Genomic DNA, 18,469 nt, shown 5'->3' with positions numbered 1-18,469 from the left:
CATATACACTTGTAGCACTTTTGTCTTTGATTTACCCTGAATCATTAACACAGATAAAAATTCACACTTCAAATATAATAAAATAATTAAAAAATAAAAGGGTGATAAAAAATTGTTAAGGAGTACCTTTAAACAAATGGACCAAAAAATAGAAGGTAATTTTTCCTTTAATACAGACATAGTCTTTTTGAATTTTGATTAAAAAACTTTAACAATAGCTCTTGTAAAAGAATTTTGGGATTTAAAACTAAAAAGGTGGAGCGCAATCTTTCAATTTAAGGCAAACCATGTACTTGAGATTAACTAATTGATTATATAAAATTTAAACACGCACTCTACCTTTATAATTTAAAATCCCAAAATTCTTTTACAAGAGCTATTGCTAAAGTTTTTTAGTCAAAATTCAACAAGACTATGTCTGTATTAAAGGAAAAATTGCCTTCTATTTTTTGGTCCATTTATATAAAGTTAGTCCTTAAAATATTTTTATCATCTTTTTATTTTCAATTTTTTAGTACTGCCTACAAAAGGCAATTGCAAATTTGATTAGTAATTTAAGAAATTCCTAAGTGAAAATTCTGATCTTTATTTATTTGTTCAAAATAGCAAGATTTAATAGAATAAGTGGAATTTTCGCTGACAACACTAGCGAAACAACAGAATTCCCCCACGCATCATAACAAGAGAATTCTACCTCGTTTGTCAGCTACTTAATTTGCAGAGCTGAAAATCGTGGTGAAATTCACATGCACCTGAAAGTCTAAAACAATCGTGGTGAAAGTCGCGTACGCCTAAAAGTATGCAAGGACGTGCCTTGAGTTGGGTGGCACGAGGTGGAATTCTATAACGCCTGCAACATTTAGGAGGCTAGCCATGAAGATATGGCCTAATCTTCTAAATAGTTCGACTTGTGCGTTACGTAGCTCAAATTTTTTGAGCAAACATTGCACTGTCACCGAGCTTTAAACTATATTTCAGATTTCAAGTATCTAGATATCCAGGAAGTTGGTTAAAAGTCGATTGCAAGATTCCCAATTTAAAATTAATTTTCTCAATATCTTGATCCATCTGCCACCTAGCGGAATTTTTTTGATAAAATATTGCATTGTCACCGGGTTCTGACTTACGGCCCAAGTTTCGTGTCTCTAGTTCATCGGGAAGTTACTCGAAAATCGATCGCAAAATTCCTCCCCCCCTTTTTTAAGGGATTTGCAGTTATCTTGACTAGCGCGCTACCTAGCGCAACTTTTTTTCTATAAGTTGTATTGTCACCAGGCCTCTAACTAAGTGCCAAGTTTCAAGTCTCTAGGTAACCGGGAAGTTAGTTAAATATGGATTGAAAGATTCGCAAATTAAAACCTGTTTTCTTACTATCTCGATCCGCGTGCCACCTAGCGAATTTTTTTGATTAAATGTTGCATTGTCACCGGGTTCTGACCCACAACCCAAGTTTCAAGTCTATAGCTCACCGGCAAGTTACTCAACAATCGATTGAAAGGTTCTCCTTAGTTTTCAGGGATTTGTAGTTATCTCAATTGGCACGCTACCTAGCTGAACGTTGTGTTCTATAAATTGTATTGTCACCGGGTCTCGAACTATGTGCTAAGTTACAAGTCTCTAGGTAACCGGGAAATTAGTTAAAAATGGATTGAAAGATTCCCAAATTAAAATTAATGTCTCGATCCATGCGCCACCTAGCGGAATTTTTTTGATAAAATATTGCATTGTCACCGGGTTCTGACTTACGGCTCAAGTTTCATATCTCCAGCTCACCGGAAAGTTGTTCAAAAATCGATTGCAAGATTCCCCTCGTTTTTCAAGGATTTGTAGTTATCTCACTTAGCGCGCCACCTAGCGGAATTTTGTTTTCTTTAAATTGTTTTGTCACAGGGTCTCGAACTATGTGCTGAGTTACAAGTCTCTAGTAACCGGGAAGTTGGTTAAAAATGGATTGAAAGATTCCCAAATTAAAATTAATTTTCATAATATCTCAATCCATGCGCCACCAATCGGCATTTTTTTGATCAAGTGTTGAATTGTCACCGTGTTCTGATCCAGGGCTCAGTTTTAAGCCTCTAGCTCACTGGAAAGTTACTCAAAACCCAGCGGAACTTCGTTTTCTATAAATTGTATTATCTCCGGGTCTCGAACTATGTGCTAAGTTACCAGTTTCTAGGTAACCGGGAAGTTAGTTAAAAATGGATTGAAATATTCCCAAATTAAAATTAATTTCCCTAATATCTCGATACATGCGCCACCTATCGGAATTTTTTTGATAAAATATTGCATTGTCACAGGGTTCTTACTTACGGCACAAATTTCATATCTCCAGCTCATAGGGAAGGTACTCAAAAATCGATTGCAAGATTCCCTACGTTTTTTCAGGGATTTTCGTTTATCTCGATTCGTCTGCCATCTGGCGGAATTTTGTTTTCCACGAATTGTAGTGCCATCGACTCGCAATTTATGTGCTAAGTTTCAAGTGTCTGGATCACCGAGAAGTTGGTTAAAAGTCGGTCAAAAAATTTTCATTTTAAAATTAATTTTCTGTACATATCGAGCCGTGCGCTACCTAGCGGATTTTTTAACTTGCATTGTAATGTCTCTCAGATCTGAACTATGTTCTAAGTATCAAGTGTCTAGCTTAACGGGAAGTTACTGAAAAAGACTTTTCCGTGGGTCAAAAATTCGTATGGAAATGAGGGGACAAACATGAAACCGACTTAATATAAAGGTAAAAAAAGCAGGGATGGAAAATAATAATTTTTTTTTCTGAGTCGAAAAAGTCCAGGTCAATAAATTGTCCTAGGTGAAAATGTTCGAGTTCCCAGGTATCCCTATAGCAATATAATGTCGAATCATGCATCCTCTTTACTTTTCGAACATTTTCCATAAAAGTCCAAATATAAAAGTAAAATCTGTATTTTTATTCTTTTAGTCCGATAGAACTAGTTAAACTCGGATTTTTAAAAATAAAAGTCCGGAAAGAAAAGTTAAATACGGAATTTTATTTTTTAAGGCAAAAAAAAAAATTTTTTTTAAATTTTTTGTTTCGGATAAGCCGTTTCTTTGTTATCAAGCGGGACTTTTATTTTGTCCTTAAAAAATAAAAGTCCTGATTTAACTTTTATTTCCGGACTTTAGTTTTTAAAACTCCGAGTTTGGCTAGTTCTGTCGGACTCAAAAATAAAAATCCGAAAAGAATTTTTATCTTGATCCAAATATATTAAAAGTCCAAAATTAATAGTTTTGCAAGGAATTATATTATAAAAGGAATAATAGTTTCGGTCCTGAAAAAAGGAAATATTTGTCGTATTACCAATGCTGGAATTTCTTATGAAAGTGCCAAATAAAAGTACTCCCGTATAAAGCTCAGGCACTTGTGTATGATACAAAAAAATTTACACTAACAATTTGACAACTAAGAATTATTCAAAAATGTGACAGAACTGAGAAAAATTCGTAATCAAAATTGATTCATAAATAAAATAAAATAGATAACTGACAGCAGAGTTGAAATATATGGGGCATATGACCAAAGAATATAAGCAAAAGTGAGTCTATTCTAACTTCAGATGATAATAGTCAATTATCCTCAACGGAAGTCAGTAACTAGTGATACAAATTTCTGGTTCGGAACAAGACCTAGAGTGCCAAATAAGTACTATTTTGCTAGTAGCTAGATTTGCAGTTATAAAATCGACAGTTTGGATTTTTATATTTCATATTTAACATATATTTAAAAATAGGCCACCAACAGAAAACTACTACCAGCTTTAATGAGCTACGACTACATATGAGTATGCTTTTTTTTCAACACTACTCCACAAGTCCGGAACTATCGAAAAAGGTGATAATATCATACTAGAAGCAACATGTAGAATTTCGCTCCGGTTCGAGGCCAACGAAATTTCACAAAGAAAGAAATAGAAATCAGATGTAAAATTTTACACTAGTTCGGTACTATTCTAAAAGTGCCAATAAAGAACTACTTCTAAAGTGGAAATTGTATATATTTGCGGGGAAATTTTCTACCGCCTAGGACATCGCAATTTTAAATTTGCTAGTTGAAAGCATGTAAAAGAGATATATAGATGGCGAACTATTAGTGGTTCAGAATACAGTAGAAGTGCACTAGTTTTGAACTAGAGATTCTCTTACGGGTTAGTTTCGGTATGTTATTTTTCGTGGTTATGAGACATTTTTTGAGTGATAGTGGGGGGAAATATTACGCAACCATGCCTATCATGTACTTTTATAAACATTTTATTAAATTCAGGCGGTATTTCAGCACCTCCGTAATCTCTGTTGCCAATATATGTAAATTTTAACACAAAATTTAAACAAACCGCGCGGAGCCCTTTAATTAAGCATTTCGAAAGTTATCAAACTCAATTTCCAACGCAAAATTCGCGAAAATCTCCACACTAAATTTTAGTATAATTATTGAAAACCAAATTCACACAATATATATAAAATATGTTTCTACAAAAACTGAGGCTATAGGTCAATGTAATTTTTCGTGACTTTATAATTAAATTTATTGGCTCTTGCACGTGGATGATATAACCATTTATGTAATATTTTAAGTAGACATTTTGTAACTTGAAACCAAATCTACAACTTTTTAATTTTGTAATTTTTTAAGTTTATTTTTTTTTTTTTAATACAAAAAATATTTCAGTGCACATACAATTTTTTTTATACATGTATTATGATTTGCACTTCCATATAAAAAAAATTGAGCAGCACTGTTTATAAGCATTTTAGATATATGTTTTAATTTTTTTTAATTGAAAGCTACTTACCGAAATTAATTTTGCCTGATCCGAAAATGATGTATACACCACTGGAAGTATAAAATAAAGAATAATTAAATTACTTTTGTTGCGATTAATTTATGGACATTAAAACTAAGTACTTCGTTTCAACTGTGAGTTAACTGTGTTTTAATTATTAGTAGGAGAAATGTGCAAACTTTTTTATATCTTGACAAACTATCTTTTATTAGAGCTAGAAAAAATGGATAGACTATCAAAAGCTTCAATAGTCTTAAATTTTAAGTGCTATCGACAATTTCCAGTTTTGGACTTTTGGTACCGTGATCAAATTACGTATTGCGACACATGTCCTACATTTTTGGACGTTTTTAAGCATACGAGAGTTTTCGATAATGCTATCGTTAGTTTGTTTTTAAATACTGAAATGTTTAAATTGTGTGAATTCTACTTAATTTCCAGCTCTGTCTTACGTATGTATATTTCTTTTCAATTATAAATCCTCGGGAGATCCAAGTGAGTGGCGACCGAGTTCGCCTAGTTCTGGCAAAAGCTGGGAAATCAATCATAAAGCGATTTGATGATGCCACCTCATAAGTCTCCATACAGCTGCAACAGGATGGAGTTTCCTGTATATTGAGACGTACCGCATGTATACCCTTTGAGACAGTGTCCTGTCAAAACCTCAATGGCTATTGATAGGTGAGCCTTAGTGAACCCAATTATTTCGACAGACCTCCTGCCATCCACTTAGGGCCAGAAAGAACTTGCTACGGTGCAAAAGGTAGTGTGCGCCCAACTTTTGCTGAACTGACTCGAGGACCAGCTATGGAGGAGCAAATCACAGGTAGCCAGGGGAATCCCGAAATCTCTACAGCCATTTTCATCCGGTTCAGTTGTACCGATGCGGGCTAAGACATCCCCTTAAGAGTTGCTCGGGATATCACTATGGCCCGGGGCCCAGATAATTTTAATTAATAGTTCGATGCAATCGCAAGCGAGGTCAGGCATTTCCAGACCACCCTCGATCGCACTGTGGTTGAACTCAAGGCCTTGATAGACAATAAATTCCCTAATCGTAGTAGCACTGGATAGCATTTTATCCATCGCATTCTCAATCGCAGCAACTTCCGCTTGAAATGCGCTGCATTGATCAGCCAACTTAAACTTGCGGCTTACATTTAGCTCTTGACAAAAGACAAGAGAAAACTAGAAATAGATAGTGATAAAAATGGAGACGGCGATGAAAATTAAAAAGATAGTTGGCAGCCGTGTGAACAAAACAAGCATAGATTATAATGAAGATGGGAATGAAGGTGGTAATGAAGATGAATATGGTGATAAAAAATAAATGTAAGGCGCGATAACCTCCGAAGAGATCTAAGGCCGAGCTTCTCTTCCAATTTGCGTCGTGCTCCTCTTGATTTTCCCTACAAATTGGCCGGACGGGACCTACAGGTTTTATGCCGACTACGAACGGCATCTGCAAGGCAGATGAGTTTTCACTGAGAGCTTTTCATGGCAGAAATACACCCGGAGCGCTTGCCAAACACTGCAGAGGGGCGACACAGCTTAGAAAATTTTTCTTCTAATTTAAAAACTTTATTACTAAAATTTTGATGTTGCTTTGCCCGGGGTGCGAATCCAGGGCATACGGTGTGGTAGGCAAAGCACGCTACCATCACACCACGGTGGCCGCCAATGAATATGGTGGTGGTCGTGGATATAGAGGTTGAGATTAAGATGGATAAGGAGATTAAACTGGAGATGGAAATTGAGATCGAAATGGAGAAGGAAATGGAGCTGTAGATGGAGTTAGAGACGGGTATGCATATGAAAAGGGAGATGTCGGTGAAGATGGAGATGATGCTTTGGCAACTCAAAAACTCAGCAATTTAATTAACCACAAACGGTAAACTCTTAAGCCGAGTTACTTACTTACTTACTTAATTGGCGTTTAACCGTTTAAACGGTTATGGCCGTCACATTGGTCACACCAAGGGAGTTTAAATAGTTTTCCACCTGGTCCTTCCAACGGAGTGGGGGCCGCCCTCTACCTCTGCTTCCATAGGCGGGTTCCGAAAGAAACACTTTCTTGGCCGGAGCATCATCTTTCATTCGCATAACATGGCCTTGCCAGCGCAGCCGCTGCGTTTTAATTCGCTGGACTATGTTGATGTCTGCGTAAAGCTCGTATAGCTCATCATTAAATCTTCTTCGGTACTCGCCATCGCCAACGCGTAGAGGTCCATAAATCTTTCGAAGAACTTTTGTCTCGAACACTCCCAAAGCCGCTTCATCTGCTGTTGTCATGGTCCATGCTTCTGCCCCATATAGCAGGACGGGTACGATAAGTGACTTGTAGAGTATGATTTTCGTTCGCCGGGAGAGGATTTTACTTTTCAATTGCCTACCTAGTCCAAAGTAGCATTTATTGGCAAGATTGATTCTTCGCTGGATTTAAGTGCTGATGTTGTTGCTAGTGTTGATGCTGGTTCCCAAATAAACGAAGTCTTTTACTATTTCGAAATTATGGCTGCCAACAGTAGCGTGGTTGCCAAGGCGCGTATGCGCTGACTCTTTGCTCGATGACAGCAGGTACTTCGTTTTGTCCTCATTCACCATCAAACTCATTCACCTCATTCACCAGCAAGCACTCCGGGTGTATTTATGCCATGAAAAACTTTCAGTGAAAACTCATCTGCCTTGCAGATGCCATTCGAAGTCGGCATAAAACAAGTAGGTCCCGTCCCGCCAATTTGTAGGATAAATTAAAAGGAGCACGATGCAAATTGGAAGAGAAGCTCGGCCTAAAATCTCTTCGGAGGTTATAGCGCCTTACATTTTTTTTTTATTAGTTTTAAAAAGTTGTGTGTTATTCCTAAATATGGATTCATAGCGGGGCCGGAAGAGGTAGGGATATTCAACCCGATGAAGCTTTTTATTTGTCAGTATTTAAATCATGCTTCTGTACACGTAAAGTGTCATTATTAACTAAAAAACTTTTGGAACGAACAAATTTACAAGAAAGCGGGGTGTTTAAGGGCCTATGTAGCGCAATTCTTTCAAGATATTGCCAATTAAATTTATAGCTTCGCCAACCTAATTATCAGCGTTACCTTTCCGTGCCGAAACCTGTTTTTTAACACCGGACAATGTAGCAACCCCAAAATCCTTACGTATGTAGAGGTTTGTTTGACTGGAAGAGCTCAAAGTGGACATATCAAAACGTTCCCGCGATGGTTAGGCTAATACCTTAATGGTACTATTTCCTGGAACGCACCAATTTAATATCTGGCAAATGGAAAGTTCCTGGTACAAATACGGTAAGACTATCTCACCTGCCTCCTTCTCCGGAATGTATTTTTGAAGTTAGCAGGATAATATACGTATTACGGAACAAATAAAAATTGAAGGAGAAGACACGAAAATATTTTTGTGAATTACCAAATTTAAATACGAAAATTTTACTCACTAAAAATTTAAAATTTTACACCATATCTTAAAAACTATCTGAATATCTTAAATCGCATAATATTTTTCTATATCCCGAAATTATCTGCGGCAAGTGCGTAGGCTAATTTTCATTAATTTAAATGAATCCTGTGGTGGCTGCCTGATGAAGGATAAGTATTTGCTTAAATTTTAGCCCTTGTATAGCTGATAAATCGAATAAATATTTTCTTCTACGAATCTCAATAAATTATCATGCAATAATTTTCAAGTGTCAAAATCCATTATTACATTATAAATCGAGTTATCTCTACTTTCACTAAAACTTTGATAACACTTTCAATAAGTTTAATTAGTCTGAACTAATTAGCAATGCATCAACCAGATATTGGATTTTGATTTCGTGAACTAAAATATTTATGATGCTAATGCAAACAAATTTATGCTTATGTTAACACACACACATACATAAAAATGATTCTGGAAAATAACAATGTATGTTCATACATCTATATTAGGCCGGACCGATTTGTGGGGAGGCAAAAAGATCGCTCATTGCTCTGTGAAAATCGTATTCTAGGGATCAAAATAAGAAACTTTTCCGAAGGAACCATACCTGTAAAACGAATTCTGATGTCCCCCCCTTTCGGTCGTAGGGGCAAATTTTGAAAAATCCCACTTTGAAATGCCTATGATTTTTCTTTTTGGAGTATATTTTTCTCTTTAGAAATTTATTTAGTCAGAACATATGTAAATGAAAAAATAAATTTAACTTACTAATAGAAAAGAAAATAAAAAAAATTATTAGAAATTAGCGTTTTTACAACCCCCTTTTAAAACCAAGGCATCACTGTGATGCATTTGCATGTCGTAAACATAGTTGTGTGGGTTTTTTATTCAACCGTTTTAAAAAATGAAGGTATCACTGTGACACAGTTGCAGATCGTAAAATTGCTTGCGTTGTTTTTTTAAACCACCACAAGACACAGCAGGTAGAATGGAAATTACCCCTACCCAAGAGTTCGACCCAAAGGCGGGGACATCCGAATTCGTTTTAGAGGTATGGTTCCTTCGGTAAAGTTTCTTATTTTGATCCCTAGAATACGATTTTCACAGAGCAATGAGCGATTTATAAATCGACCCGCCCTAATCTATATATATAAAAATCAAATTCTGTGTGTGTGTTATTTCTCACACTTCAATCATCACCAAATTTTGGCTACAAATGAAATCTTTGGTACTGCATAACTCTGAAGGTATAAATCCCAGAACATTGAAATTCAGTAAGGAATTATATGAAGTCAATCCCTAACACCACCAAGAAAATGTGGAATTGGGAAAAAGGGGGAGTGGCAACTCCCATACAAATGAAATATATCATACTGCATATCTCTGGATGTGGTAATGGTAGGATAGTGAAAATTGGTAAGGAGCTATATGACGTTAAGCCCTAACACCTCCAGTAAAATGCGGAATTGGAAAAAAGGGGCGTGGCAACTTCCCAACAAATGGGATTTTTCAGAACTATGGCTGCTGTATAAACTTAGGTTATTTTAACATTTAAAGTTTGACTGCATTGTTGAGTTTGGCTGTTGTTCCTTTTGGACGTTTAATAATCTGCCGCCGTTAAAAAAAAATTTGGTAGCTTCAATCTATCTACATCTTCTATAAAAATAAAATTGTGTGTGTGTGTGTTCCCTATGGATACGTATTTCCCACACATCGATCATCACCAAATGTTGGCTATAGGTTCCTTCGATAAAGACGAAGGTTTTTCATATTTCAGAATTAAGAATTTTAAATTTATATTTTTCTTTTGGCTATGCAAACGAACAACCTCAGCTCCCAAAAAGATCATGTTAACAAAATCAATGGTCGCATTCAAAACCAAATTCCTGGCGAATAAACGAAATATAAATCGATCAACACAGTTACAGATGAAGATCAAACTGCGCATTATCCAATTGAATTTCTAAACTCTTTAGAACCACGTGGAATGCCGGCGCATATATTAGCTTTGAAAATTGGCTCACCAATCATGTTTCTTCGGAATTTATACCCACCAAAATTGTGCAATGGAACCAGACTTTGCGTTAAGAAATTAATGCCGAATGTAATCGAAGCAACAATCATCAGCGGTAAAAGCAAATGTGAAGATGTGCTCATACCACGGATCCCAATGATTCCTACAGATTTTCCATTCAATTTTAAGCGCTTGCACTTTCCTGTACGCCCTGCTTTTGCAATTGCAATAAACAAAGCACAAGGACAATCGCTTACTGTTTGCAGGATTAAATTTAGAGAGTCCATGCTTTTCCCATGGCCAGCTAGATATTGCTTGTGCTAGAGTTGGAACACCAACAAAATTGTTTATCTTTGCACCGAACGAAAAAACCAAAAATATTGTGTACCCACTTGCATTACAATAAGATACAATAATAAAATGTTTTAACAGAAAATTTCACAAAATATGCGTATAAAATTCAATTCAATTCACAGAACAATAAACTAAATTATCAACAAACGAAACAGAAAAAATAATGCAACTTTAATTCGATCTCGGGCGTTAAAACGTACGCCGCGTTAGGCTAATATGTATATAAAAATGAATATATTAAAAATTTGGAGCAGGAAGGCAACTGTTTATGTTTTGGAAAAGATTAATTAGGACCTCAAAATTTACTCCGTTGTTTCGGGAACTGAGGACTCTATTTCTCTGCCATCTGATCTCAAGAGAGTTAACTCTTGGTGGGAAAGGAATCACCTCTTCTTATACATTGACCCATGTTTTCAGATGGTCTATTCAAGAAAGTTGATGACAGTGAATTGGACCTACTCGATTGTTGGTAATCAACTGAAATCGGTCGATCAGGTTAAAGACCTAGGAGTTTATTTTGACTCTAAACTCACATTTAATGTTCCTATTAATTTCATTGTTGCTAACTCCTATTGTATGATGGGCTTTGTACGCCGCAATGGCTCTGATTTTTTCGATCTGTACACTCTTAAGTCACTATATACGGCCTTTGTTAGGTCCCATCTTGAATATGCTGCGATTATTTGGCGACCTTTTCATAGTACCCACATAAATAGAATTGAGCGTTTGCAAAAGAAATTTATTAAGTCTGCAATAAGATTTCTCAACCTCACCGAACCTATGCCATCCGTCACGTGGTTTGCTTTTAAACTTATATCTACTAGTGGATAAGAGACTACTTTTATCTTGCTTTTTCATTCTGAACGTCTTTACCGACGTGGTACATTGTCCTGATATTCTTCGAAAAATACCGTTCAATATTCCTTTGAGGCGTTCTGATTTATATTACTTGACCGCTGCAGGATCGAATTATGCTATGAATGCACCAATTGGGCGAGCCGTTAGGGAAATTAATCATATTAACCGTCCTGTGCATAGATGGGTGCCCGGATACCTTTTGCATATTCAAAAGCCATTTTTACGACGAGTTAAAATTTTGTGGCATGGTATGGGAATAAGTTTTCTACAAAAAGGAGAGACAATTTTTTTAAATATAATTTCATAAACATGATTTTTTTTTAATAAACTAGTTTTTTATTACTAGTTCTCATGGCTGGGATACCCAGGTACCATTAGTAGTTCTCACGTATGAGCTGCCTTGGGGTACCCGTGTACCCAGCCATGCGAACTAAGAAGAAAAATTATTCATGAATAGGACGGTTAACCAAATGATTGATTTAGATCTTTCACTTCCGGGTTCAGTTTTAAGAAATGTTGTCTTAAGCAATATTAAAGAAAATTCTGCTAGTATATGCGTAGTCAGTAAGAAACTTTTGCCACTGACGAAATTAAATAAATAAACAAGTAAGGACGGGACTGTCTACGGCTGTGCCGAAGACTTCATACTTTTCATGAATGGGTCTGAACAATAATCTTATCCCGTTCGTAATCTCCAAATAATCGGATGTATAAGATAAGAAATATATAGTGAACAGATTTACATACCTAAACTATTTTTAAGATAAATATAAAATACAAAATGGCAAAAAACCCGCTTATCTGAACGATCGGTTGTATGGGATATATACTATATATAGCTCCGATCAAAGTGATTTTTTCAAAAAATCTTCTATGATATATTGAACTATATATAACACCGAGTTTAACTTTTCTACTTTCTAAATTAAAGGAGAAATGGCCAAAAATCTTTATATCTGAACGATCGGTTGTATGGGATATATGCTATATATAGCTCCGATCAAAATGGTTTTTACAGAAAATCTTCTATGAAACATTATAATATATATCACCAAGTTTCACGTTTTTATATTGGAAACTAAGGGAGAAATGGCCAAAAATGTTTCTATCTGAACGATCGGTTGTATGGCATAGGTATATACTATATACATATAGCTCCGATCAAAGTAATTTTTTCAGGAAATCTTTTATGATATATTATATTAAATATCACCAAGTTTAACGTTTTTATATTGGAAATTAAGGGAGAAATGGCTAAAAATCGTTCTATCTGAACGTTTGGTTGTATGGGATATATATTATATATAGTTCCGATCGAAATGATTTTATCATGAAATCTTCTATGATATAAAAAAAAAAAAAAAAATATATTAGAATAAATATCACCAAGTTGTACTTTTTTATATTGGAAATTAAGGCAGAAATTGCCAAAAATCTTTATATCTGAACGATCGGTTGTATGGGATATATACTATATATAGCTCCGATCAAAGTGATTTTTTCAAAGAATCTTCTATGATATATTGAACTATATATAACACCGAGTTTCACTTTTCTACTTTCTAAATTAAAGGAGAAATGGCCAAAAATCTTTATATCTGAACGATCGGTTGTATGGGATATATGCTATATATAGCTCCGATCAAAGTGATTTTTTCAGAATATATTCTATGATATATTAGAATATATATCGTCAAGTTTCACTTTTATACTTTCTAAATTGCGGCAGGAGTGACCAAAATCGTCTTATCTGAACGATCGGTTGTGTGGGAGATATATGTTATAGTGGTCCGATCCTACCAGATCCGAAAAATGTCTAATATAATACAAAAATACATACTTGTGCCAAATTTCATTGAGATATCTCAAAATTTGAGGGACTAGTTTGCGTTCAAACAGACAGATGGACGGACAGACGGACGGACAGACGGACATGGCTATATCAACTCAGTTCGTCGCCCTGATCAATTCGGTATACTTAATGGTGAGTCTATCTTCTATATTTCTCAACGTTACAAACATCGGACCAAAGTTAATACACCATTTCATGTTCATGAAAGGTATAATAAAATAAATAAAGATCTAGTATGTTTCGGTAACAGGCATCATTTACGCACAAGCCCGATCATTTCGTGAACGGTTTAATATTACCACATTGCACTTTCTAGGCAAATCCGCCTCCCACCCTCTAGTTCCATGGATGCTAGAGAAACAGGATTCGCAACGAGTATGACTATTTGGTTGGGGAAGATATAAATTTTGATAGGATTGCGCTACACAGCCCCACAAATAATTTGGGTATTTTAGGGGCGTGTGTGACAGATATTCCTGTTGCGCGTATATTCTACGCCCCTTGTCCGTATTTGTGAGGTGCTTTTATATTTGTTTCCCACAAATAAGAGTGAGCTACATGTTTTTATAGGCAGCTAAAATTTTTCTGAGAAACTTTTCATAGCAGAAACATAATGGGAGCGACTCATTTAGAAAATTGAACTTGAACCAACAACCTTCAGTTTATTAAGCGAGCTCGCTATCTCCCGTATATACTTATTTGTTTTTAGTTAGGCGCTCTGATATCTAATCCAGATAGTTTTGACAAATATTCAAATGCAAATTTTTACATTTCAAGCTAATTAAATCAAATACTGACTAATTTTGCAAAGAAATGTTAATATTAGGTGTTGAAAATATAGCACACATGTTGCAAAAACAAAGTCGAGAAGGTAAGATTGTTTTGGTTTTAACAAAATCTAAGAAATATAAGTCTGTAGCAACGAAAGTAATTTGCATAAATCTTCAAAATCTACAGCAACAGCAGTATGAATAATAATAATAACAATCATACATACACATTGCTAACATAACGGCACACAACAACATATAATTGGTATAAATAGTTTGAGTATTAAATGTTTTCTCAAATGTCCTTTGCTTTGCTCAGCTGCTCAATGTTTTGGATCCATTCACACATTCAATCGATTTATTTAATCGATTCTATGAACATTTTCCGCCGATTTAGCAAATACTCGCTTTGCGAGAAAATAGCAATAAAATTTCATAAAATTTACATAACATAATATGCTTTGTAAATATGTAGTCTTTTAGACATACTGAAGCATTTGTTAAACCCTTTATGTTTAATGTTATGTGCACGAAGGGGTAGAAGAAAGCAGTTGTAACTGTACTTCTGGTATCCTCATGTAATGTTGTTCAGCTGTATACCTAATTTGGGAGTAATTCAGATGATATTTTAACCTTTTTTATACTACTTTTGAATAAGATTCGTATTTAGTATAACCCCACCGCCCACAAATCAAGGGACCTTGCCTATTAGATTATTTGCATTCAATGGATGTATTCAGCGGTAATCCAATGGACTCTTGCAAATACTGGGCCACCTCGGGAAGTATTGATGGCCTTATCACAGTAAGCGGCGCTGCTATGGCGGGCGGTTATCTTCCCAACATTTAATATTGGACCTTGGAGCTCGCTTTGCCGGTCAGGTGTTTTTCAGAAGGAAGTAGAAGCCGTAACCATCGCAGTAAAAGAGACCAAAGAAAAAAGCTTAAACTGCAGCCGCGTCAATTTTTATAATAACAGTCAAGTAGCAATTAAGGCGATAATCTGAATAAGCACAACACTTAAAAGTGTGTTAGAATGTAAGCAATCTCTAGGAAGAATTGGGGAAGGGAGAAGCATACATCATAACAGGGTCCCAGGATATAAGAGAATAGATGTAAACGAAGAAATAGATGAGCTATTTAAAAAAGGGGCATCCCTCGAACATTGCATCGTACACGAACAATAATCAGATTGGGAGAGATAAAGAGAAGGCGGGAGGAAGAAAGTTATTGTTATCACTAAAACGAAAGCACTGTAGACTTATTATCTATATTCTGACTGGGCGCTTCTTTCTGGTGTCATATGCTTTTAAAATAGGCGTATTCGGTAATAGCATAGACGCCAGCATTTGGAAGTGAAACAGCTTTTAGATGTAGGATCAGCCAGTAGCGAAGGTCCTAGATAGCTTTGAGTATTTGGCAAGATGAAGGAGCTATTTTATAACATAGGTCCTAGTTTGTAATAGGGTTTTTCAGTTTGGTCATTGAGCAAACTTCTGGTAACACTCTGAACTTATGCAGTCTATGTAAAGTCCTTACGGAGCAGCCAGTTACACTTATATCTTGCATTTTGACATTCGCATTCAAAAACCTTCTCATGGAGCTAGAAACTTCAAAAAACACATACGTAATACAAAATACTGAGATAACGCAATAAAAAGAGAAACAAATTCCCATAGGTGTCACAAGGGTCGCGATGGTAACAACAAAGTTTCGGTAGAGCGTAAAGACGCAAAGATGACACAACTCTACTCATAATCAAACACCAAAAGCTTCCTCCATGTATGGGCACTCGGCTTACAAAACGCATACAGAAAAATTTCCGACTTGAACTCCGAAGTAATATATGTGACGGGAAATCGCACTTAAATTCCAGTTCGATATTGACAAATCACTCAATCGATACTGATGAAACTTTCGCAGGATGCTCTCGTGGTTTCAATATTTCTCGGTTATATGCAATTTTGGAAAAGTAGCAGAGCCATGCCCCCCGACATCAAAAGTTATATTTGGTTAAATATGAGTATTGGGTTAGTTGTTGTTGTGGTAGCAGTGTTAAACTGAAATTAGAGCCCTTGGTCGGGGCAAATCCTCTCAGCCTACCTCTCTTCGGAGGTATACTGCGCCTTGTGTTTATTTATTTTTCATGCATTAAATTCTATAGATTTTGGGAAGTGGAAAGTGAGACACGTCCATTGGGAAATGGTTACCCCCGCACTTGTGTGAAGCAGGTACGCAGACCTTCGTGTTGATATCCTTTATCACGGGTCTCCTAAACTTGAAAGTGACTGCCTTTTCGCATACGCATTGAGAGCAAAATTTCGCTATGGAATTCTAATCCCAGGGGAATTGAAATGGGAAAGTAGACTAAGTAGAATGGTAGTGCTTGTGGGAGTGTCAATGGGTGGGGATGGAAGTGATTGGGAGCGGAAAAGGAACGGCGTTGACATGGAAGTTAGCCTGAAGGTAATGCGGTAGATGAACGCTATTGAAAGGGAAACAATAAAAGTTAGATGTGTGAAAGTGTGGTGAGGAGATGGAGGGAAAGTGGATACTAGATATACGCGGAAGTATATATCTATTTATGTTCCAACTTTCAAACTTAAACCGCTTCATGAAGTGAGAAGACTTTTGCCAAAATATATGCATGTACTTCAAAATCTGAAAAGAAAAAGTAGAACGAGAGGAAAAGGAAGCTTGTCTAAAGGGATATAAAGAGAAAGAAAAATTTAAGGAAGTAAGAGAGGGAAGGAGATAAAAACTAATATACAGAAAAGAAGCGATTTTAGCTCCCCCAGCGGGTTAGGGGACTTTTTTTATGGAAACTGCCGTTTTTTTGAATGAGTCCTGAAAAATGCCTATTGCACTATAACTGCTGCCGTCACAGCAACCTAGTGTCCGTACACTGCTTCGCCTGCGCATTTCTCTGCACTCCCTCTCAGCATCCATCAGGCGTGTCATGACTATAAATGACATTTGACTCACAACAGTCCACATTTGTGATACCAAATTTCTCGTGGTAGGTTCCTCCCCAAAAACTCTTTGCAAGGTGATTCTTTCCTCGTGACAACGGGGGCAGTGGAACATGACGTGTTCTGCGTTTTCTAACTCCGTAGTACTCATTGGGCAAAGAGTATCTTCTTCTATTCTACGCTTCCATAAACACTCTTTAAAACCGCCATGTCCACTGAGTATCTGCGTGAGATGGTAGTTCAGTTCGCCGTGCTTCCGCTCATCCCATTGAGCTACGTCCCAAACTAACGTGAAGCTCCAACCCTCCCATCGTTCTTGCCACTTTGTTGTTGTTTGTGTCCTTGCTCTTTTCTTGGCTTCTTCAGATGGTCGCTTGATATTAGTGTTATACAGATCGGCCCTTTCGCTTACCAGTAAGTCCACTGGGATTTTCCGGTTTAGGACCAGGATCGCGTCATCGGACATCGTCAGATAAGCACTTGCTATTCTTATAGCTGCAGGTCGGTATGCTGCTAATATATATTTTTGATGGGTCTGTTTAGATCCGTACCACACTGGCTCTGCGTACAGTATAATCGAGCTGGTTACTGTGTACAATAGCTGACGAGTAGCTCCGCTCGGACCACCAATGTTGGGCATTATTTGCATAAGTGCTCAATTAACTTTGGTAATTTTCTCTCCCACCGCTCTGAAGTGCTCTTTGAAAGTTAACTTAGAGTAAAAGTTCACAGTATATTACAGAATCTTTTGAAGTGATTTGATGATCCCCAACAGTTAAGCCCAACTCCTTCGCCGACCGTTTGGAGCTTACTAATACCACTTCTGTCTTTTGGCTAGCCAACTCCAGTCGCGAATTGGTAAGCCATTCCTTTATTCTTCCTACGGCGTTATTAAATAATGCTTGAAGCAGGTCCACTTTCTTGGCCACTACTACCACTGCAATATCATCAGCACATCCCACAATTTGCGTTTTTTCTGGTAGATCAATATTTAGCACACTGCCCTCAAGTGATCCAATGAAACCAGGCTAATCCTGTTCATGCACCACGTAAGAGGCGACATAAATACCAAATTGATTCATGAGGTTGTGTAGCGCCACCCTTTTAAGGGGCTGCCAACGCAAATTGTTGCTTCTCTTACCCAATTGTCAGTCTCACCTATCCGAGGCGAATCCTGTTTCTTTAGCAGCCAAAGCTCTGCTACCCCAATTTCCTCATGGATATAGAAGTGGGTGGACGGCATGGCCTAGAAGGTTTCCTGTAGTGATACTAAATCGGTGCCGAGATGATCGGGCTAGTACCTTATTGGTGCTTGTTAAAGGACAATACCGGATCTATATCCGACGGAGGACCATTAACATCGATAACAGTCCCCAAAACCTACAACGACAACAACAAACGATGTTAGCT

At 36.7% G+C, this 18,469-nt stretch overlaps 1 protein-coding gene across 1 annotated transcript in view; it reads right to left on the bottom strand.

The window, feature by feature from the left end:
* The window catches only part of Mur89F (Mucin related 89F), a 411,681-nt gene extending 406,831 nt beyond the window's left edge, over positions 1 to 4,850 (bottom strand). Inside the window, exon 1 of the mRNA XM_067761541.1 lies at positions 4,809 to 4,850. The gene's annotated coding sequence lies outside the window, so the exon portion shown is untranslated. The remainder of the gene's footprint in view (positions 1 to 4,808) is intronic.
* Positions 4,851 to 18,469: the final 13,619 nt, after the last annotated feature.

Source organism: Eurosta solidaginis, chromosome 1 (genome assembly GCF_040869045.1).
Source record: "Eurosta solidaginis isolate ZX-2024a chromosome 1, ASM4086904v1, whole genome shotgun sequence".
Lineage (NCBI taxonomy): Eukaryota > Metazoa > Arthropoda > Insecta > Diptera > Tephritidae > Eurosta > Eurosta solidaginis.
This window is presented reverse-complemented; position numbering and strand designations above follow the sequence as displayed.